The sequence below is a fragment of the Marmota monax genome, unplaced genomic scaffold, assembly GCF_021218885.2.
Source record: "Marmota monax isolate L192 unplaced genomic scaffold, Marmota_monax_Labrador192_F-V1.1 WCK01_AAM20220418_F8-fsc00228, whole genome shotgun sequence".
NCBI lineage: Eukaryota > Metazoa > Chordata > Mammalia > Rodentia > Sciuridae > Marmota > Marmota monax.
In genome coordinates, this window is record NW_026695240.1 from 653,247 (window position 1) to 676,231 (window position 22,985).

At 40.2% G+C, this 22,985-nt stretch overlaps 1 protein-coding gene and 1 pseudogene across 2 annotated transcripts in view; both read right to left on the reverse strand.

The window, feature by feature from the left end:
- Positions 1 to 22,985, reverse strand: part of Znf546 (zinc finger protein 546) — a 78,797-nt gene that overhangs the window by 16,093 nt on the left and 39,719 nt on the right. The gene's annotated exons all lie outside the window — the stretch shown is intronic.
- On the reverse strand, positions 7,144 to 11,662 carry LOC124089819 (protein max-like; annotated as a pseudogene).

Genomic DNA, 22,985 nt, shown 5'->3' on the forward strand with positions numbered 1-22,985 from the left:
ACAGAAGCACAAATGGAGTGTGACAATAGCTGATTGCCATTGTCATCTTTGCCCCCTCTTGCTGGGGCTTAATCTTCCTAGCTCCATTAATATTTTGTGAGGGGTCCCCAGAAGGACTCACATTTGGGCAGGGTGGCTCTCTGCAGCTGAGGTGGGGTGGGGAGGAAGCTGTCTGCAGACAGACCTTGGAGTAGCTGGACAGCCAATCTCACATTGGAGGGGAATCTGGGCACAGATGCCTGTGTGCACCATGAGTTCCAAACTTCTACATCCAGGGCAAACCTCTCCCCTGGATTCTACACTCCGACATCTACTGGACTCTAGCATCCGAAACTGAGCTGCTGGTCTTCCTTGCCAAACCTGCTCATCCTGTAGGCTTCCTCATCCTTGGTTAATGGTATCTGTATTTTTCCTGTCACTCAGTGCAAAAATTTTTCAGTCATCTTTGATGGACTTCTCTGTCTTCCATGTGTCACATCTGATCTGTCAGCAGATCTTGAGGCTTCATCACAAATGCAAATACCCTGATCCGGAACACATGCGCCTCTTCCCGGGGCTATTGCAGTGGTGCTAACCCGGCTCTTCCCTCCACCTGCCCGGCTAAATCATTCTCTTGTTGAAATGCGAATTGGAGGCTGTCCCTTTCTGCTGTAGCACCAGTGGTTTCCTGTCACTATGAATAAAATCCACATTCTCTTGAGTGGACTAGAGTCCCAATGTGACACCACCTTCGCTTCTCTTCCTTGCTCAGTGGCTTCTACTCTGTCTGGCTCTCTCTTCCCCTGGGATACCCTGGCTCCCTCAGGCCTCTGCTTAGCTGTCACCTTCTCGGTGAAGGTGTCTCTGACCACCATTTGAACTTGTGCCCCACCTCAATACTCCTGATCCCTTCTGGTTGACTTTTTTTCTCTCCACCATTTAAAATTGACTTGTTCTGTCACCTGTTTCCCAGTAAAATGTGTAAGATGCACAAAGGCTCAGAATTTTTGCCCTTCTTGTTCTCGTGGAATCCCCAGGGCTAGAATAGTGTCTAATGCGTAGTAAGCACCCAGGATGCAGCTTGAAACGGTGCTAGAAATGATATTCTATAGCTCCTCCTACTCAACTACCTCGTCGCTGCTTTAATTATGCTGTTGGCATATGAATGCATTTAGGAGTCATTCAAATATTCAGCCAAAAAAGTCCCTCCAGACAGAGTATTGGACATTTAACACTTCTTTGTCAACTAGGGAGTCAAATATTGTGTGTGTTTAAGCGCCCCCGGGTTTAATCCCTGGTTAAACCATGAGCCATATCCCCAGCCCTTTTTATTTGGAGACAGGGTCTCTCCAAGTTGCTAGGCTGGCCTTGATCTTGTGATTTCCCCCCGCCTCAGCCTTCTAACTGACTAGGGTTACAGGTGGACGCCACCACACCTGGCCAGATTTGGCAGTTTCGCTGGTCTTTTCCAAGAAGTTGTTTTAGATTTGTTGCCTTTTCTCTGTTGTGTTTGCTCTGTTTCATCTCTAATCATTATTTCCTTCTGTATGGGAGCTTTTGGTTGAGTTTGCTGCTCCTTTTCCAATACTTAAGGTGTAAATTTAGGTTATTGGCTTGATCTTTTTTCTTTTTAATGTGAGCATCGGTAGCTATACATTTTCCTCTCGTAATGCTTTCACGGCAACGTGTACATTTTGGTATGCTTTTTATTTTAATTCATCTCAAGTTCTTTTCTAATTTCTTTGACCCATTGGTTATTAGAGTTCAAACACTGACTTTGTAATAGTGCACAGACCTATGCCCCTCTGCGTCTCCATTCTTGTTTTATATTGCTGTTCTCGCAGGTTACATCTTACACTAAACACTCATTCACGAAGAGTTACAGTTGGTTTTCACATTTGTCCTAAATTGTATAAGAAAAAAGGAATTCCAAAAGGACAGTGATACTGGACTTTGTATTTACGATAAACTTTGCTAGTGTTCTTTATTTCTTCAGCTTCAAGTTTGTCTAGTAACCTCTCATGTCCACCTGAAGGACTTGTTTTAGCATTTCTTAGAAGGCAGGTTCCCTGGTAATGAACACCCCCAGCTTTCATGTCTGTGCAAATGAAGGCATTTTATTTTTTAACCATATTTTAATTGGTGTATTGTAATATAACATTATAACATAACATAATGGTTATGTTATACGATGTAGCAATATAATTTGGCAAATATTCCTCCTTTCCCTCCCCTCCACCTCACCCTAGCCCTTTCCTCTTCTCTACTGATCTCCCTGGGATTTTCATGAAATCCCTCTCTCGCACACCATTCCTTACCTTTTCGCTCTCTAGCCTCCACATGAGAGAAAGGGTATGGAACTTGATTTTTGAGTTTGGCTTATTTTGCTTAACATAGTGTTCTCAAGTTCCATCCATTTTCCTGCCAATGACAGAATTTCTCATTATGGTTGAATAAAACTCCATGGGTATATATACCACGATTTTCTTTATCCATTCGTCCACTGATGGATGCCTAGGCTGGCTCTCTAGATTGGCTGTTGTGAACCATGCTGCTATAATATGGGTATGCTTGTGTTGCTATGATATGTGGACTTGACTTCTTTAGATAAATACCTTGGAGTAGTATGGCTGGGCCATACGGTAGTTCCATTCCTAGTCTTTCTCTTTTTAAAAAAAAAAAAGAGAAGAGAGAGAATTTTTAATATTTCCTTTTCAGTTTTTGGCGGACACAACATCTTTATTTGTATGTGGTGCTGGGGATCGAATCCAGAGCCACAAGCATGCCAGGCGAGTGCGTTACCGCTTGAGCCACATCCCCAGCCCCCATTCCTAGTCTTTTGAGGATACTCCATACTGATTTCCATAGTGATTGTACTAATTTACAATCCTATGGATATTCTAAAAGTGTTGCTTTTTCTCCATATCTTTTCTGGCATTTATTGTCTGTTCTTGATGGCTACCATTCTAACTAGAGTCAGAGGAAATCTGAGTGTAGTTTTGATTTGCATTTCCCTAATTGATAATGATGCTGAACATTTTTTCATATATTTTTTAGCCATTTGTATTTTCCCCCCACAATTTAAAATTTTATTTAGTTGTAGATGGACACAACATTTTATTTATTTTATGTGGTGCTGAGGATCGAACCCAGTGCCTCACATGTGCTAGGCAAGTGCTCTGCCATTGAGGCACAACTGCAGCCCTTCACAGTTTTTATTGGTGCATTATAGTTGTACATTACTGATGGGATTTGTTACATATTTGTACATGCACACAATTGTATTCTTTTGAGAAGTGTCTGTTTAGTTCATTTGACAATTTATTAATTGGGTTCTTTTTTGGGTGTTAAGTTTGAGTTCTTTATATATTCTAGATATCTACCTCTGTCAGAAGAGTAGCTAGCAAAGATTTTCTCCCATTCCATAGGTTCTCTCTTCACACTCCTAAGTGTTTCCTTTGTTGGGCAGAAGCTTTTTAATTTGATGCTATTCCCTTTATTAACTCTTGGCATTATTTCTTGAGCTTTAGGGGTTCGATTGAGAAAGCTGTTGCCGGTACCTATATATTGGAGTGTTGACTCTAAAATTTTCTTCTGGGAGTTGCATAGTTTCTGATGTGTGTGTGTGTGCATGCGCACACATGCATGCACAAAAAACAAGGAAAAAGGGTGTGGTTTCTTTCTTCTACATATGGATAGCCAGTTTCCCCAACACCAGTTTTTAAAGGCTGCATTTTCTCCAGTGTCTGTTTTGGGCACCTTCTGAAGATCAGGTGACTGTAGCTGTGTGCACTTCTCCTGTTCTGCACTGATGCAGTGGTTTAAGTCTCGAGGCCTGTGGAAGCCCTGCAGCTGTCTCGGGGTTAACATCCTCCGAGCTCTTGGCACACTGGAGTGAGTAAGAACAGCACACAGTTCTCAGGACACACTCTGCTGACATGGTCAGACTTGCCATAAGTTCCTCTTGAGACTGAGACTGGCTTCATGCGTTTCCCGTGGTTAACATTATTTGGGGGATATTCTTGTTAACTTGTTCCCCTTGAATTGTGCTTATCATTGGGCTTAGATCTAAGAGACAAAGGAAATGGCTTATGAACACTGCATTATTTTAATGTTATTCTTGGTATCTTATGTTAACCTCAAAAAGCTTGCTGAACTGTAAAGATTAACACAAGAGACATATATTAGCTGGGCTGCTTAAAATAAACATCCTTAGCTTTCCACAGCTTTGGGTCCCCTGCGTCCTGTTTCTCGTCTTGCTCCGTTCCCCGGCTGCACCATTGATTTATGTGTCTGTGGCAGTACCATTCAGTTTTTGTCACTGAAGCTCTGTAGTGATTTGAAGCTGGGTATCGGGATGACTCCAGCATTGCTTTTTTTGTGGCTCAGAATTGCTTTGGCTATTCTAGGTCTTCTTCCAAATAAATATTAGGACGTTTCTCCCCCCCCCCCAACCTAGTTCTGTGGGGAATGTCACTGGTGTTTTGATGGGATTGCATTGAATCTATATGTTGCTATTGATAGTATGACCACTTTAACAATATTAATTCTGCCTATTCATGAACATAGGAGGCCTTTCCATTCTTATGTCTTCAATTTTTTTCTTCATTGTTTTGTAGTTTTCATTTTACAGGTCTCTCAACCTCCTTGGTTAGATTTACTGTGTGTTTTAAGGCTATCATGAATGGGATTGTTTTACTGATTTCAGTGGATGCATTATTGGTCTATAGGAACCCTATTGGTTTTTTGTTGTTGTTGTTGTTATTGTTGTCGTTGTTGTTGTACTGGGAATTGAACCCAGGGGCCTTGAATCTGTGATCCTCCTGCCTCAGCCTCCTGAGTTACTGGGGTTACAGGCCTTTTGGAGCTCCTGAGTATAGGATTATATCATCTGCAAAGAGTGATAATTCGATTTCTTCCTTTCCTAATTTTTATCCCCTCTATTTCCTTCTCTTGCTTAATTGCTCTGGCTAGAAGTTTTAGTATGTATTGAACAGGAAAGATAAGAGGACTTCTTGTCTTCCTCTGGATTTTTCAGAAATGCTTTCAGATTTTCCCCATTTGTTGTGAGGTTGGCTTTGGGTTTGTTGTATATATCTCCCTCATGATGACGAGGTAAGTTCCTTCTAACCCCAGTTTCTTCAGTGGTTTTTGTTTGTTTGTTTGTTAAATCATGAATGGGGGCTGAATTTTGTCAAAGCCCCTCTCTATATTGAGATGACTATGATATTTTGGTCCTTATACCTATTTGATGATTTGCATATATTAAACCATCCTCATAACCCTGGTATAAAACCAGCTTGGTCATTATGTACAATCTTTTTAATATGTTGTCAAATATGATTTGCTAACATTTTATAAAGGATTTTTGCATCTACATTCATTAGGAATATTGGTCTGTAGTTTTCTTAAAGTGTCCTTCTTTGGTTTAATATCAGGGTGATACTGGCTTTATAGAATGAATTTGGAATTATTTCCCCCTTTCTGTTTCATGAAATAACTTGAGGAGCATTGGCATTAGTGTTAGGTCGGTGGTGGTGACTTGGTGGCGACTTAGTGGCAACTTAGGACAAAGCAGCCTGCTCCGGAAAAGAACATCAATCAGATGCCAGCGGAAATGCCTGTCAATCAGCCAGATCTCCTGACTAACACCTGTCAATCAGCAGGATCCCCTGGCCAATCCTGGAGTTCAGCCAACTCCCCTGACCAACTCCAAGGGGGCAAGGGACCCTAGAAACACCTTTTCCTGTCCCAAGCCCTTCCCTTCCTGCTGTAAGCCCCTTAGAAGTCCAGTCCGGTGGAGCTTCCACGCGGTTTCTCCTCAGACCCTTCCCCTGTCCCCTCTGTGGGTCTGATCGAGTTCCGCCCGGGAGTGAGATCTCAATAAAGCCTGTTCAGCAGCCCTTTTAAATCTGCCTCCTTTGGTTGCTGCCTGCCCCGCCTGGTCTGACAATTAGTTCTTTAAAAGTTTGGTAGAATCCAGCTGAGAATCCATTTGGTCGTGGGCTTTTTACTTTGCTGGAAGGCTTTTCATCATGGCTTCTTTTCATTATGGCTTCTATCTCATTGCTAGTTATTGGACTGTTTTCCTGTGTCCTTTTGATTCAATTTTGGCAGGACATATGTATCTAGAAATGTCACTTTCTTCTAGGTTTTCAAATTTACTTGAGTAGAAGTTTTCGAAACAGTCCCTAATGATCCTCTGGATTTCTGAGATGGCTGTGGCAAAATTTCCTTCTTCATCTCTAATATTTATTTGGGTTTTTCTCTTTCTTCTGGTTAGTTTTGCTAAGAAAATACCAAATCTTGTTTCTTTTTAAAAAACCATCTCTTCATTTCACTGACCCTTTGTAATTTTTTTTTCCCTCTGCTCTGAATTATTTCCTTCCTTCTACTGGTTTTGAAATTTATTTGTTCCTTGTTTTTTAAGGGCCTTGAGATGCATCATTAGTTTGGTTGGGATTTTCCTATGTAGGCTTTTATAGCTATAAATGTTCCTCTCAGAACCATCTTCATAGTGTCCCAGAGGTTCTGGTTTTTTTTTTTTTTTTAAGGATAAAATAAGTTTTTATTTATAGTCTTATAGTAAAGGGGGAAGCCTTAACTTGCAAGACAATTCTTCCGCAGTAGGTACAATATACTTTTTATTTCCATGGAATGGAATCAAACACAGACCGATACTACAGAGTATACACCAGAGATCAGCAAATGCCAGAACAGAGTGGGAAAAAGACAAAGAAATGAGGCCCAAACACACAAAACCCTTCACTGGGATCTGTTGACCACAGCCAGAACCAGAGCTGGATCACACAATGGAGACAGGTTTGGGAACAGGAGGAAGTGGAGTGAGGGTGGGGAAAGGGGCCGCACTGGGGTGCGGGTTTAGTACCAGGTAAATTGCTCTTGGAATTTATATTACAAAATCAGTTGGCTCTATTTCTTAGAAATACACATGAAAAGAAAGGAAGAATTGATCATTACTTTATGAATCTGTGGCTTTGCAATAATTGACATCATCAGAAATAGGGACAATTCATTCAGATTCAAATTTCAGTAGCAGGAAATAAATATCCAAACATCATCACTGGCCCTCAATACAAAACCTCTACCCCACCCAATGATCCCTCCATGTCCCACCCCCAACCACCCCCTACCCCTCCCTGGTGGCTGCTGCTTCTCTGCTGCCATCTCCAGTACATACCACAAGTGTCACTCGGCCCTCGGTACGGCTGGCACTGCAGGCTTACACAACTGGCTGAGAGAAGCGGGAGTGAACCGTGCCAAGAACTCTGCAAATCTGTCCCCACTTTCCTTTTATACCACAAACTTCTTCAAGGTCAGGTCTCTCAACGAGGGTTAAATAGCTTTTTAGGAAAAAAAAAAATCCTTAAGAAGGAGAGGTGGTAATTCTGATTACTCCAAACTGGTCTTCTTCTCAAAGTAGAGTAGTTCACAGATTCACAAAGTCTATCAAACAAAGGGGAGGGGACCGGGAGGAGAGGCCCCCGGGGCTGGCCAGGACACCATGTGCTCAGAGGTCGGGCCAGCCGTCTGTCCTCCACAGAAAAAGCTGCTAAGTTGGGGTGTTTTGGTTTAAAAACATCTGGTGGGGACAGGGAATCCCTGAAGGGAATACATTTAAAAAAAAAAAGTGTAAATAGGGAAGGAGAACAAGAGCTGTTGTCCAAGAGCTTCTACATAAAAATAAAAATTAAAAAAAAAAGAAAAGAAAAATAAAGAGTCTTTTAAATGGTTATGAGGGTTCTAATGATGAACTGGGAGGAGGATGAGATGATGGAGGAGACAGACAGTTCTTATTGCTGGCCGCCCTGTGTGGCTTAGCTGGCCTCCATCTGGAGTTTCTTCCTACTTTGGGGCTCTCCAGGCTCTCACTCTGAGCAGGAGTCAGAGCCCCCATAGAAGGCAGAGATGGTGCTGCCCTTGGGGTTGGTGTAGAGGCTGTTGTCTGAGCAGGGGTAGCTGGTCTGCAGTTGGGCATTCGACCTCGCCTTCTCCAGTGCACGGACTTGCTGCTCCAGAAGAGCATTCTGCCGCTTGAGGTCATCAGTATCTTGCTGGTGCATGTGGTTTTCCCTTCGCATATACTGGATATACTCTGTGGCTTTGTCTAGGATTTGGGCACCAGATGCCTTCTCTCCTTGGAGCGATGGGACCGAGTCCTGCAAACTATGAAAGCTGTCTTTGATGTGGTCCCTGTGTTTTTGTTCCAGTGCATTATGATGAGCCAGTTTGTCAGCATTGCTCGCCACCTGGATATCATCGTTATGGCTCCTTTCCTACGGCCCAGGGAGTTGCGACAGGGAGGGGGAGGGGTGGAGGGGAGGGGGAAGTCACGGACAACAAGCCAAATACTCCCCCACACACTCTCACTCACTCACTCGCTTTCTCACTCCGAGGTTCTGGTATTTTGTATCTCAATTCTCATTTAATTTTAAGAATTTTAAAATTTCCCCCAATTTCCTCTATCACCCTTTCATTATTCAAAAGTGTACTGTTCAATCTCCATGTGTCTTTAGAATTTCTATAAGTTTTTTTTGGGTGGGGGAGGAGTGTTGATTTCTAATTTCATTTCACTACAGTCAGATAAGATGCAAGAAATTATATTATTTTAAAAATTGGTATTTGCTAAGAGTTGCTTTGTGGCCTAAAACATGGTCTGCTTTGGAGAAGGTTTTATGAAGGGCTGAGGAAAAAAGTGAATTTGGCTGTTGGATGAAATAGTGTATAGATGTCTACACTCATTTGATTTATAAGTTATAGAGGGTCTTCACTGAATTTGTCTGGATGACCTATTGGTGAGAAAGGTATGTTGAAATCACCCAGTATTATTGTACTGGGGTCTGTCTGAGTCTGCAAGTTGAGTAGTGTCTGTTTTATGTAATTAGGTGCACTGATGTTTGGGGAATAAGTATTTACTATCAGAACTTGTTGGATTGATGTCTTTATCAGCATGAACTGACATTCTTTGCCTGATTTTTGGCTTGAAGTCTGCTTTGTGGGATATTAGAGTAGCTACTTCGGCTTGTTTTCAGGTTCCATTTACATGATACAACAATTTCCATTCCTTCACTTTTTGCCTGTGACTGTCTTTGCCTATAAGGTGAGTTTCTTGCAAACAACATATAGTTGGGTGTTATATTAAATCCATTTTGACAGCCTATGTCTTTTAATTGAAGATTTGAGACCATTTACATTCAATGTTGTTATAGAGAGATGTTTAATTCCTACCATTTTTGATTACATTCTCTTTTTTTATTACTAGGAATTGAACTTGGGGGAACTCGACTACCAAGTCACATCCCCAGCTCTATTCTGCATTTTATTTAGGGACAGGGTCTTACTGAGTTGCTTAATGCTTCACTTTTGATGAGGCTGGCTTTGAACTCGCGATTCTCCTGCCTCAGCCTCCTGGGCCACTGGGATTACAGGTGTGCACCACCATGCCAGGCTTGATTAATTTCTAATGTTTAATGTGGTTCTGTTTCTCATTTGATTATCTGATCTTCAAAATGATATTTGCACATTTGCTGTCTCTGGAGTTCTTTTTTAAAATTTTTGTTATATTTAAATATTTTTCTCTAGTTCCAGCTTAGCAGTCATTAATTCTTTTAGTTTCTGTTTATCTTTTTTTAAAAAAACAGGGAGAGAGAGAGAATTTTAATATCTATTTATTTTTTAGTTTTTGGCGGACACAACATCTTTGTTTGTATGTGGTGCTGAGGATCGAACCCGGGCCACACGCATGCCAGGCGAGTGCGCTACCGCTTGAGCCACATCCCCAGCCCTCTGTTTATCTTGTAGGGATATTATTTCCTCTTTGATTCTGAAGGGTAGCTATGCTGGATATAGTAATCTTGGTTGATGATTTTCTTATGGGGCTTGGAACATAGCATTCCAAGCCCTCCTGGATTGTGCTAAGAAGGCAGGAGTTATTGATTGGCTTATTTATAAAAGTGACCTTCATAAAGGTCACAATGAAATCTTCTCTTGAAGTTTTTAAAAATTCTATCTTTGTTCTGTGCATTAGACATTCTAATTATAGCATTCACAGAGACTTTTTTTTAAATCTTGTCTATTTGGGGTTCTGAATGAATCCCAAGTTTTGATGTCCATCTCATTTTCAAGGTTTGGAAAATTGTCTTATTTCACTGAAAAATTTATCCATGCCATTAATCTACATCTCACAGTGTTCTTTGATTCAAGGGATTCTTAAATTTGAGCTTTTAATGTTGTCCCAGAGTTCTTGTATATTCTGGTCATGGTTAATCATTTCCTTTAATGCTATCTGGATGTTCGCAGCTGGCTACTTGGTCTTCCAGCTCAAGATTCTGTCCTCAGCATGGTCTACTCTACTAAAGAGGCTTTCAACAGAACATTTTGATTTATTGTATTTTATTTTCAAGAGTTTTGGTTCTTTTTCAATATCTCTATCTCCTATTGAATCTCTCACTCATATCCTATACTGATTTCCTTAATTCATCCAGTTGTTCAAGTTCTTCAGAGTTTCTTGATAATTTTACAATAATTTAAAATTCTGTCTAATATTTCATTGACTTCTATATCTTTGGAGTCAGTTTCTGGTGAATTATAAGCTTTTGGAGGTGTCATGTTACCTTGTTTTTTGTTTTTTTTTTTTTTCATAGTTCTTGCAAACCTGTGTCAGGTTTTGTTTTGCTTTTTACAGTATTTGTTAATTGTTTATTGTCCAAGAAAGACTATTTGTCAGCCTTTCATGTTTTATAGTTCAGGAGCACAAGTCAGTACAAACTTCTAAAGACCTCAATCCAAAGAAATTCTTTTTATTCCAAAATCACTTTGCACTCTGAAAGATTCCACCTCTCCTCATCTCCTCAAAATCTTTCATGGAATCATAATTTCTGTAGAAATCTGCATATGCCTCCTTTCTTGACTCAGCCACACCAAACTTAGAGAGCTACAACCTCCAGGGCAAAAGTGAATGCTCCAACGATATGAAACCACAGCCGCTTGGCCAGAAGACCCCGCACCTGAGGTTTCGCCAAAGCCCTGGAAGCCGTGGCAGTTAGTGTCCTCCACACCAGCGTCCCTCGCGGTAGATAGAGAAGTGGACCCCTGTGTCAGGTTTTATGAATCTGTTGAGGTGGATTCTTTTCTATTTTTATGTGCAGGTCTTTTTAGGGCACAGCCTTTTCTTGTCAAAGTATTCTGGGATATGAAGTTGTGGTGAGTTTTTCTATATACTTTTTAAAAAAAATTTTTTTTTAGTTGTAGATGGATACAATACCTTTGTTAATTTTTATGTGGTGCTGGGGACTGAACCCAGGGCCTCACTCATGCTAGGCAAGTGCTCTACTACTGAGCCACAACCTCAGCCCCCAATATATTTCCATGTAGGTTTTATAGTATAGTTTCCCAGCTTGTTTTTTGGTGAAGATTAGTGCATTTTGATAGAGTGTATTGTGTCAGAGGTTGAGGATTCTGCTTTCCTTGTAGGTCTCAAGAGTGCAGTCCTTCTTGTAGGTCTGGCTATGGTGTTATATACATCAGGGTGTGTGGTATACACCCTCTGATTGCTCATTTAACAGCTGTATATTCTAAAGTGATATAAGAATGATCTAGACTGAGACCCATTGTAAGTGTGGTATCCACAAACTTTGTTTTTGCTGTAGTTGTGGATGCCCATGAGTGGGACCTGAGGGTCCCTGCTAGACCCTGGTTATTATTTTGGGGTTTTGTTTTTTCTGTTCTTTGTATTGAAATATCAATGCTGTTTGAGCATGGTTAGTTTGTAGAGCAAGATACGTCGTCTCTTGGCGGGGTTTAGCTCGGCAGCATTCTCTACTCTCTTAACTTGTATTGTCCCAGTAGGTTCCTTACACCTCACAGAAAAAGGGGGAAACAAAGAATAGCAATATCAGAAGCAAATGATCTATAGCATTAAATACCTGGTGCCTAGTAGGACATCTACAACACTAATTACCACAAAGACAGACATGGTGGGGTCAGCAACGCCAGCAGCACAAACAATAACTAGCTGTGAACTAGATCTTGCATTAAAGTAAACAGGAGTCAATTGTGCCACCATGGTACCAACAGCTGCAACAACATGAATGGTGGGGCAAGTAGTTATATAAACCAAAGGGTTTACTAAAAGAAAAGAAAATGTGATGGGATGGTAAAAGCAAGCTTGGAGTCTGCAAAGATGTGAACAATGGAGGCAGAAGAGATGTAGCAAGTGATGGCTATAAAGAAGAAAAGTAACTAAGGAAAAGAGAACAAGTGAATCTGACTATTAGAGGAAGAAAACAAGAAAAACTAGCAAAATAAATGAACACGAAAACCCTAACCCTTAAAAGACAAAACAAAAATTTCCATTAAAAAATGCTAAAAATGAGGGAGAAAAGAAATATGTATATATACACCCACAGACCAATCAGCACAGCAAGAGCACGCTTTTAATGAAAAATGAAAAACTTGTCTCCACTGAGGTGGCCAACACTGTTGAGCACTGGGGCTGTGGCTCAGTGGTACAGCAGTCCCCTAGCACATTTCTATCTCCACTGGGTTCAATTCTTGGCACTGCATAAAAATAAACTAATTAAAGGCACATTGAGGAAGAAAAACTGAGGATGAGGACAAATGATCCCTACCTATCCTGACTGACTTTTAACTTCTTCTTGGACTGTGTATTCCTAAGAGCAGGGCTGGGGCTGTTACATTCCTCGGTGTCCTCCTGCTCCTCTGCCTTCTTCTCTTTCCTCCTCCTCCTCTGCCTCCTAGGTCCTCTTCTCCATCCCCCTCCTTCTCGCTGAGCCACTAGCTGGAGTGGCCTAAAACTGAAGCTGGTCAAAATAACTTTCAACTTCCCCTCTCCTCAGTGAAGTGAGAACAGATGAGAAGTACTGTTGAGTGCAGTTCTGTTTAGACCTGATCAGTGCATTCCTTGGTGGGGCTGATGCACAGTGCTAAGTGGGGAGTTTGGTAGCTGGAGCTTGACTCTAATCGGGCCTTTGGGACTTCATTGTGTGGTATCTGCTTTAGAAAGATTAGATCAACATGCCCCAGGGCCAGGTGGATGCCCATCTCCACTGGGAGTCTGGATCTCAGTATCCTCCTAAGAATTGTACACGGAGCAGGGGGGCCAGCCCTCCACAGGTCTCTCTCTGCTGGCCATGAATACAGCCTTTACAGGCTTAGTCCATGAGTTGTTCACACCTGGTTCCTGACCCTCTGCAGCTGGTCATGTGACACCAGACACTAAGGGAAAGTAAGTTGCACTCTTCTTGACTCTGATTTGAACCCTCCTGGGTACAGTCTTCTCTGTTTCAATCATGTTCTTCTAGGTACACACTAGGCTGCACAGTAGATGCTTTCTGGGACAGTATGGCAATGTTTTGTGGTCTGCTGGGATCCCCCAGCACCAAGCATCCGTATAGTCTTCTCCAGATGATGGACCTCAGCTGTCCCCTTGCCAGTTGAGAAACAAAGAACACTCTTCAAATACCAGTTCACAGTGCAACCTCTGGATCAGTGGACTTCAGGTTGCTTCTCTGTTCTACAGGTTTTCCACAACAAATTTGTACTTTATGTTACCCTTCCCCACTGCAGTGAACAAGTGCCACTGTGACAACTGGCTCAGCTCCAGTGTACTTTCTTGATTGTTTAATGCACCCAAATTTCTGAGTCTCTAAGAGCTTCTGATGGTCCGATATTGAATTTTGGTGAATTCCCTCTTTCACTTACCTCACTGAGAAAGCAGTGCTCCCACTACTTGAATCCTGAGTCATGGAGCAAGTGGACTTGCAGCCTTGCTCTGTTCTTCCGTCTTTCTCTCCCTTTTGGAATGTCTGTGGTGCATTTGTTGGTATGCATGATGGTGTCCCACAGGCTCCTCAACCTGTTCATTTTCTTCTTTCAGATGGGGTAATTTCAATGGCCTTGCTTTTGAATATCTCTAGTGAACTTTCCACTTCAGTTTTTGCACTTTTCAGCTCCAGGATTTGTTTCCTTTCTGTACTTTGTTTACTGAGATTCTCGTTTTGTTCATTCATCATTTTCCTGATTTCCTTTGTTTTCTCATTTACAGTTTTCTTTACTCATTCAGCATAGTTGAGTCAACATCTTTTACTATTAATTGCAATGTCAGAGTATCCTTTAGGAGTGCTTTTTGAAATATAGAGTGGTTTCTATCAGTTTTTTTAATTAGATCATACATTTGTTTCTTTGGGTTTCTTTTTAGAAATGAACTTTTGGAGTATTATAGAACAGTAATTCTAGAAATCTGATGGCCCTACTTGGGGATTGCTGGTTAGATTCTTCCATGTGTAACTTTTTCAAACAGTTTTATTCTATTCCTTTTGTGTGTGATCATTGAAACCTATGTTCAGTTGTCTCTGTAGTAAAAATTCTTTAAATGTCTAGATTCAGAAAAAAAAAAAAAGAATTCTGTTCCTCTCAGATCTTCTGGTGTTCTTCTGGAGAAGCTGCTTGGGTAGAACAAACCAAAACCAATGCAAATGTTGGTGCCAGTCTCTTGGGAACACTACTAGACCAACAATCTGGCACAGCCCCAAATTCTTGGAGGATCTGTATCTCACTCTTGTCGACTATCTCCATCGTGTGAACCATCTGTAGGTTTACTTCAGTTTTCTGTTTAATGGATTATAAGTCATATTTATTGAATCTTTGCATACATTATCAATTTTAAACTATATTAAACCTGATTGCTTTATGATTTTTTGCTTTTCTGGTCGGGCAGATGGGTGTGCAAATTGATCACCTTTGGGATACTACCACACTTGGTCAGAGCTTGTTTGTGGAATTTATAGAGGTTGCTTTATCTCCAGTTTGCTCATGTTCTTAGACATGGATAGTTACAGAGTCTACAAAAAAGACTTATGGTACTTTGCCTCTTTATTGCCTAAATATGGGGAATTTTCATACATAAGAGCTTTTCAACTTAAGTCCTTAGCCTGTGACTCCATGTAGCATGATGACTGACATATTTCTTGCTAAGAAGACCAAATGTGAGTCATTTCAAGTACCCAATTTTGTCACTACAAAATTGAGAGACTAAATCATAAGATTGCCCAAATCATTGGTTTCTGAAATACCAAATTTCATTTTTTGCATGAGTGTTAACTTGTTCTTGATATCTTTATATTAAATGAGTTTCTTATATACAACTAATAGCTCATAATTGCCTTTTAACTCCAGCATAGCAACCTCTGCCCTTTAATAGAAGTTTTTACAAGACTTATTTTTAATACCATTATTTATGTCATTGTGTTTAACTCTCCTTGATGTTTTCTATTTCTCCAATTTTTTCCTGGATTTGTTTTAGGATTTCCTAGTAAATCCACTATTGACTTATTAGCTACAGATTTTTTTTTCTGTCGTTGCTCTGGGGTTTACAATAGATCCCTCCCTTCAACCTTCCACAGGCAACCATTAAAGAATATTGGACCACATCACATATAACCCTACAACCTCTTTCCCTCATCCTCTTGCCCTTAATGCAGCTGGCATATCTTCTACCTTTGTTATAACCTTCACAACATCAGGTCATAAATTTTGTTTTAGAAATGGTCTAAAAGAAATTAAAGATGAAAAAATGTTCACATTTACCTACATATTTCCCATTTCCAGTGCTCAGTATTTATTTGTGAGTTTCTCTCTGGCATTGTTTTTCTTACCCGTGAAGAATTTTAGCTTTTCTTATAATAAATGTCTGTTGGTGATAAATTCTGCTCTGCTCACCAGATGATAGTGGTTTTTTTAATTTTTAATTTACTTGACAAAGATTTTTTGGGGGCATAAAATTCTATGTTGAGTCTTCTTTCTTCTTTAAAACTGTAAGGATCTGTAATTATTCCATTGTCTTCTGGTCTGCATAATTTCTTATAAAAAGTCTTCAATATTATTATTATTGGGTTCAGGAGGTTGAACTCGGGGACACTCAACTACTGAGCCACATCCCCAGCCCAATTCTGAGTTTTATTTAGAGTCAGTGTCTCACTGAGTTGCTTAGCACTCAGTTGCTTTTGCTGAAGCTGGCTTTAAACTCACGATCCTCCTCTCTTGGCCTCCTGGGATTACAGGCATGTGCCATGACACCTGGCTCATCATTTCATTTTTATCTAACATGTATTTATTCTTTGCTGTAAAATTTTTTGTTTGCTAGTTTTCAAAAATTCAATTTTGGGGTCTCAATGTGATTCTAAGATCTGCGAGTTTACACTTTTCATTTGGAAAATGATCAGCAAATCATTTTTTCATCATGATTGAGATATAATTGCCCACTTAATAGTATTTCACAGGTAAAAAGATCTGATTCTTTAAAATTTTCTTTTGTATCACTTAAAAATTTAAATTACATATAAGGTGTAGAGCTTAATGTTTTGATTCACCCATAGTGAACTCATTACTACAATCAAACAAATTAACATCCATCTCTGTACAGGGTTACCATTTTTGTTTTTGTGGTGGGTACACCTTGAAGTCTGAGTAAATTCCAAGCATAAAATCGGTAATATTGGTGTCCCTAAACTATGTTAAGGTCCTAGAACCAATTCATCCTGCATAACTGGAACTCTGTGTCCTTGATGTACATCTTCCCTTCCCCTCCACCCTGGTAGCCGCCATTCTACTCCCTGCTTCTGTGAATGACTAAAATTCCATATATAAGTGAGAGTATGCATTATTTTTCTACATCTGGCCTATTTTATGCAGCATAACGTCTTCTAGCTTCATCCATGTTTTGTAAATGGCATGATTCTTTCGTTTTTAAAGGCTTTCATTATATGTATAATTATGTAATATATATTATATATTAATATATTGTATATATAATAATAATAATATATATTATATATTAATATATATATTAATATATATGTAACTTCTTTACCCACTCATCTGCTAATTGAGATGAGTGGGTAAAGAAGTTACCTGCTAATTTTTTTTCCATTCAGTGAACTTCTTGAGGGATTGTAGCTCAGTGGTAGGACACTTGCCTAGTAAATGAGGCCCTGGATTCCAAAAATGGGGGGAGGAGGGACAGTTTCTCCATTTTTATTTTTTCTTTGGGAAAATAAAATGAAAAGTCTCTACCACACAAATAGAAGGTGTATGTGTGTCTGATTTCTTTTGTGGTTGGACATCTCTAAGCTGAATCTGGTTTTTCCCTACTTTTTGCCTCTAATGCCTTCTTTTCTCCTAACCTCTGTGGTCCAGGCCCACCCAGGTTCTGGGGCAGCTGCAGTGAGGGAGAGGTGCAATAGGGCAGTGGTTTCCAGGCAGCTTCCCACTCGGCTCAGAGACCAGGTGAGGACCACCCAGAAGGGACTATGCAGGGGTTGGAGGCCATTCAGAGCACATACCTGTTTTTGTGGGGATGCATAATTTGTTAAACAGTCACCAATCCTGAGAGGAGGCTGGTCAGAGGCTGAGCACTTGCTCTCAGAAGTTTCAAGCTCTTTCCACGCTGCCCCACCAAACTCAGTCTTGGGAATGGGAGGAAAAGATAGTGAAAGAGATTCAAGCACTGAGGGCTAAGCCTCCTTCCATTTTTATTGCTGATCAGTTAGAAGTTTGCTTTCACCCCATCTTGGGGATGAACTCTGAGAAGGCCCTGAGACAAGGGTTGGGGCTATCCCAACCCCTTACTGATGGCCATATCTTATCTATTACAAATAATGTGACAAATGATACATCTTTGAGATGCTGATTTCATTTCCTTTGAATATATATACAGAAGTAGATTTGCCTGATCATAAGGTAGCCCTGTTTTTGTTTTTTTGGAGGGAACTTCATACTATTTTCCATAATGGCTGCATTGGTTCTGGGGATTGAACCAGGGGCACTTTACTGCGGAGATGAATCCCCAGCCTTTTTACATTTTTATTTTTGAGACAGACTCTATGCTCCTTGGGCTCCACTAAGTTGCTGAGACCAGCCTCAAATTTGTAATCCTCCTGTCTCAGCCTCCCCTGTTGCTGGATTATAGGTGTGCAACACCACACCTGCTAGGGAGTCTGCTTTTATCGACTAATTATTCTCTTGTGGGTCAACTTTTTCTGGTCTCTTGGCATATACAATGATTGTTTCGTGGCATTGTATCACAGGTATTGTCAATTTTACTTTGAGTGCTTGCATGCTTGGATTTTGGTTTTCTTTTCTTTTGCTTTTCTTTGCATACTAGGATTGAACTTTTTATTTTGAGACAGGGTCTCTAAGTTGAGGAGGCTGGCCTGGAACTGCAATCCTTCTGCTTCAGCTTCCCCAGTTGCTGGGATTACAGGTGTGTGTAAGCTTTGGTTTTTCTTTTTAAAACATGTTAGGTTTTGTTCTGATGTTCAGCTGATTTATTTGTGGTTCATCTTGATTCATTCAAGACTTGTATTTAAACTTTAATAGGGCAAGCTTAGAATAGTCTTTTATTTCGTGTGTGTGTGTGTGTGTACACACATATGTCGTAGTGGGTATTGAACCCAGGGGTGCTTTACCACTGAATTATATTCTCGGTCCTTTTTATGTATATATTGTGACAAGGTCTCGTAGGTTTCCTAGGCTGGCTTGAATCCTCCTCCCTCAGCCTCCTGAGTTACTGGAATTCAGATATGTGCCACTGCACCCAGACAGAATAGTCTTTTAAAATAGATTTAGTTCAATCACTAAGGCATTGCCCCTTTGGTGCCTCTATTGAATGCTCAAAGTGGCTCTTTTCTAGCTGGTCATCTCTTGAACATTTTTTAAAAAGCTCTGAGAACTGTTAAAAGCTCATCATTTACTGTTTTTTTTTTTCTCCTGTGCTCAGTCCTGTGAAGTTTCATCCTGTGCATTCACAACTTGGCATTCAGTGGAGAGTCCTGTTCAGACCTCTGTAGCTTTTTTCCCGCATGGTTTTCTATTCTCATAGGATTTTGGACCATTTATATACATTCCTAGTTTTCTGTCATGCAAGTTTATATGAGCCATTCTCTTTATTATAATTTTTGTCGGTCCTTCAAGTCTTTACAGCATGTACAGTTCCCTCTTGTTGTTCTATGACACTGACCTGGAAATGCCTCAAGTCTAGTGTCCCTTTCCCCCCACAGCTACTCTGTGGAAGTTTTGTGCAGATGAATTACACAACGAGGCGGATGGGTGTTGGCCTTAGATATTTCATTGGCGACACGTCATCTGAATTCCTGCTGTGATTCTCCGGGTGCATCTCCCGTTTCCTCTTTCATCTTTCCTGCCATTATTTGCTGCTGTGCTTTCAAATAGTCTCGGTTCTCCTCCAATGTCCATCTTTTCCAACTCTTCTTGACTCCTGATTCAGAAAGATGTTAGTCATTAAGAAATCCCTTGCTGGGTGCAGTAGCTCATGCCTGTAATCCCAGCAACTCTGGAGGCTGAGGCAGGAGGATGGAGGCCACTCTCGGGAACTTAGGGAGACCTTGTCTTAACATAAAAAAATAAAAAGGGCTGGGATGTGGCTCATTGGTTAAGCACTCCTGGGTTAAAAAAAAATGCCTCCCCTTAAAAACAAACAACAAAAGAAACCCTGTTTCCTTCCATCCTTCATATTAATCCTTACCTTCCATTCTTCCTTCCTAAATTTATGTTGAATGATGATATATGCATCTGTAAAAAGATTAATTTCCTTCTGCCATGGATCCTAGTTTTAAACTAATAACAGACCTTCATCTAATGAAGAATGTTAAATGTTTACTCTAATTCAACAAATCGGGACCTGTCAGTTCCCTTCACACCTTGAAGTTCTGGTTAACCCTCACAGTTCCACTTAATGAGAGAGTGGTTTTAGCTTCCTTGGTTTCTCACTCCCACATCTGCTTGGCCCCTGGTACCTTGGCATTCCATCCCTTGGCCTCATCTCGCATATTTTAACTTTTACAATGGATTCTAGGCCAGCATCTGATACCTTATATACAAATCAACACACTGTCCTTGGAAGGTCTTTTTATTTTCTTTTCTACCAAGTCTTTTTTTTTTAAATGTTTTTAGTTATACATGGGCACAATATATTTTTTTGTGTGTTTATTATGTGGTGCTGAGGATCGAATCTGGGTCTCAAACATGTAAGGCGAGTGCTCTACCACTGAGCCACAACCCCAGCCCAACTACCAAGTCTTTAACAGGTGAAATTCATTGTTTCCAGGAATCCAAGAAATCTCTTACTGGAAATGTTAATAGAGGTGTGTTTTTTTTTTTTTTTTTTTTTTTTTTTTTTTTTTTTTGTGTGTGTGTGAGAGAGAGAGAGAGAGAGAGAGAGAGAGAGAGAGAGAGAATATAGGCAGGGTCATGCACTTCTCAAATCTCTCATCTATTAGGTCTGTCATTTGGCGTCACCCCTATAGGGAATGCAGCAAAACTTTTCTTCCAGCTTCCTCTGACAGCATGCTGGGATATTCTTGGTAAATAATTAGTGTGGATAATTAGCATGCTGAGAAAAAAAATGCTCAGAGACTTTTCTTGCAGACATAGTCATTGATGGTAGAAATAACGTAATAACCGCAGCAGCTCTAGAGGGAGATGAAGTCAAGGAAACCAAACCTATAAGTGAGGGTTCAACTTTCTCTCCTGTGACAGGCATAACTTCTGGAACAGAGGTGAGTGGAACTGTATTTCAGACATAGAAACTGGGGAAAAAAAAAAAACGGGTAAATGTATTCAGAGGTGAGAATCGACAGTGTGTGGACGACAGTGCTTTTTCATGAGAATGAGCCATGGTAGGGCCCTTCCTTGGAGCTTTGGGAGGACTCCAATTGCTGTGTGTCTTCTTACCAACTTTCCTGCAGTCTCAGTTCTTTCCCTGAATTAGTTCTGCCCAAATTGTCACAGTTGCCCTTTGATTTGCTTGAGGTCAAGATTGATTCAAGGTAAAATAAGGAAATCATACGTCTGGTGCACAGAATATCTTCAGTGAATGGTAATGGCTTTGTTTCCACAGGACCTCCTCTGGGTGACACTGAACGTGGGTGATCACATGAAAACGATTTGTGTGCACTGCATGAGGATATCAAGGCTTTGTTTGAAACTCTCACAATTGGTGCACCAGGAAATGCCATTGTAGGTGCTGATCTCCAAATCAAAAAATGCACCTCAGAGTGAATGCCAGACCTAATATGGAAGGCAGTTTCCCTCAGGGATACACTCATGGCTGGGCCCTTCTGTGCAATGGCAGACTTGGGTCTGAGAGGTGGAAGCTGAGATGTGATTCTGGTCTAATAATCAGACACCTCATGTGGACCCTACCTTGGACACTGTTCCAGAGGGCCACAAAAAAACCCTGAAAATCAATGACAGATCAGGACTGTGGCTAACACATGGTCATGCTGATAAGGATTTGATGAGTTAATGAAATCTCATTGAACATCAGGGTACACGGACCTTTGTGTGGAGGTGACTCTCATATAGGGCTCATCGGTCCCTTTGGCATTCTTGGCTACTGCACAGCTATTGCTGCTGCTATCTCTGGGTGGGTATCTGGTTCCTGCTCTTCCCTGATCTGTGTGTGTGTGTTTCCCCCCTGAAATGTGTAAGATTTGATTTGGCAGTTCAACTTTAGACTTTGTAAATCATTCACCAGTTTTCTATTTCTTCATACTGAACAGGTTTTTTTTTTCATATTTTGAATTTCCTGTTTTTTCAAGACACTTCATTCTGTACCACTGTTATGTTTGGCCATTTGTCTCACCTACTTTCATTGCTGTATAGTTTTAGAAAATTAGGTGCATTCATCCACTTCATTATTTTAAACAGCAACTTAGTCTGAACATATCAGAATGCAAATATTTTTTTTTCTTTTGGCATGGTATTGGGCTTGAACTTGGGGCCTCACATGTGCTAGGCAAACATTCTACCACTGAACTGTATTATCAGAACAGTAAGTCTTTATAAATATATATTTTAAAGGGCTGGGTTTCTGCATGTTTGAAAATAAGTGGGAAAATGACATGGGTTTTCTTGTGTAACATAGGTAAAATTTGATGCATTATCCATTTCCCAACAAATTCTCATGTGATGTTGATATTGAGATCAATTTACAGATTACCTTGAGGAAACTTCAAATCTTGATACCATATTATGCCCTTTCATCAAAGAATGTGAAAATTTATTCCATTCGCTATTTCATCACTATGTGATACTTGCTTTTATTTTTCTAGCATATTACTGATCTAGTTTACTCCTAAGATTTTTGAAGTGTTTACAATGTATTATGTATTCTTGTTTTTGTCATTTGTGTTAGAGTTGGAAAAATTACTGTCTTAGTACTTTTATAATATCTTAATATTCTTCAACTGTTACACTCGAAAGCATCTAACTTTCAAAGAGGGATAACTTTTTTCCCCGTTTTTTTTTTTTTTTTCCCGTGGTGCTGAGGATTGAACCCAGGGCTTTGTGCATACTAGGCAAGCACTCTACCAACTGAGCTATTTCCCCAGCACCCCCTGCTTATTTTTATTTTTGTTGCTGTTGTTGACCAAGTCAGAAAAACAATGAAGTAAAGATATGAGTTGTTTGTTTTGAGACAGGGTTTTGCTAAGTTACTGAGGCTGGCCTCAAACTTATGATCCTCCTGCCTCAGCCTCCAAAATCACTGTGATCACAGGTATGTGTTGTGATATCTGTCCTTGATATAAAGTTTTAAATAACAGTTCTTAAGCTTAGTTCACTAAGCATTTTAACCTATCAAGTAGGAAATCTGCCTTCCACATGAAGAAATATTTTCATTATAGAAAAACATTTGGAATGCCTTTTTTTGGTATTTATTTTTATTATAAAATCACTAACACATCTTAATTTTTCACATTGGGATTTACTGTATATTCATATACACATAAGTTGTGCATAGATGGTGTCCATCCATCCTTCTTTCTCTTCCAAGCCCTCTTCCCAGTCCTGAATATTCCCTCTTCTACCCTCACACCCTTTTAAGTTTCTACTGATGAGAAAACATTGATATTTCTTTGTGTCTGACTTCACTTAAAAAGCCCTCC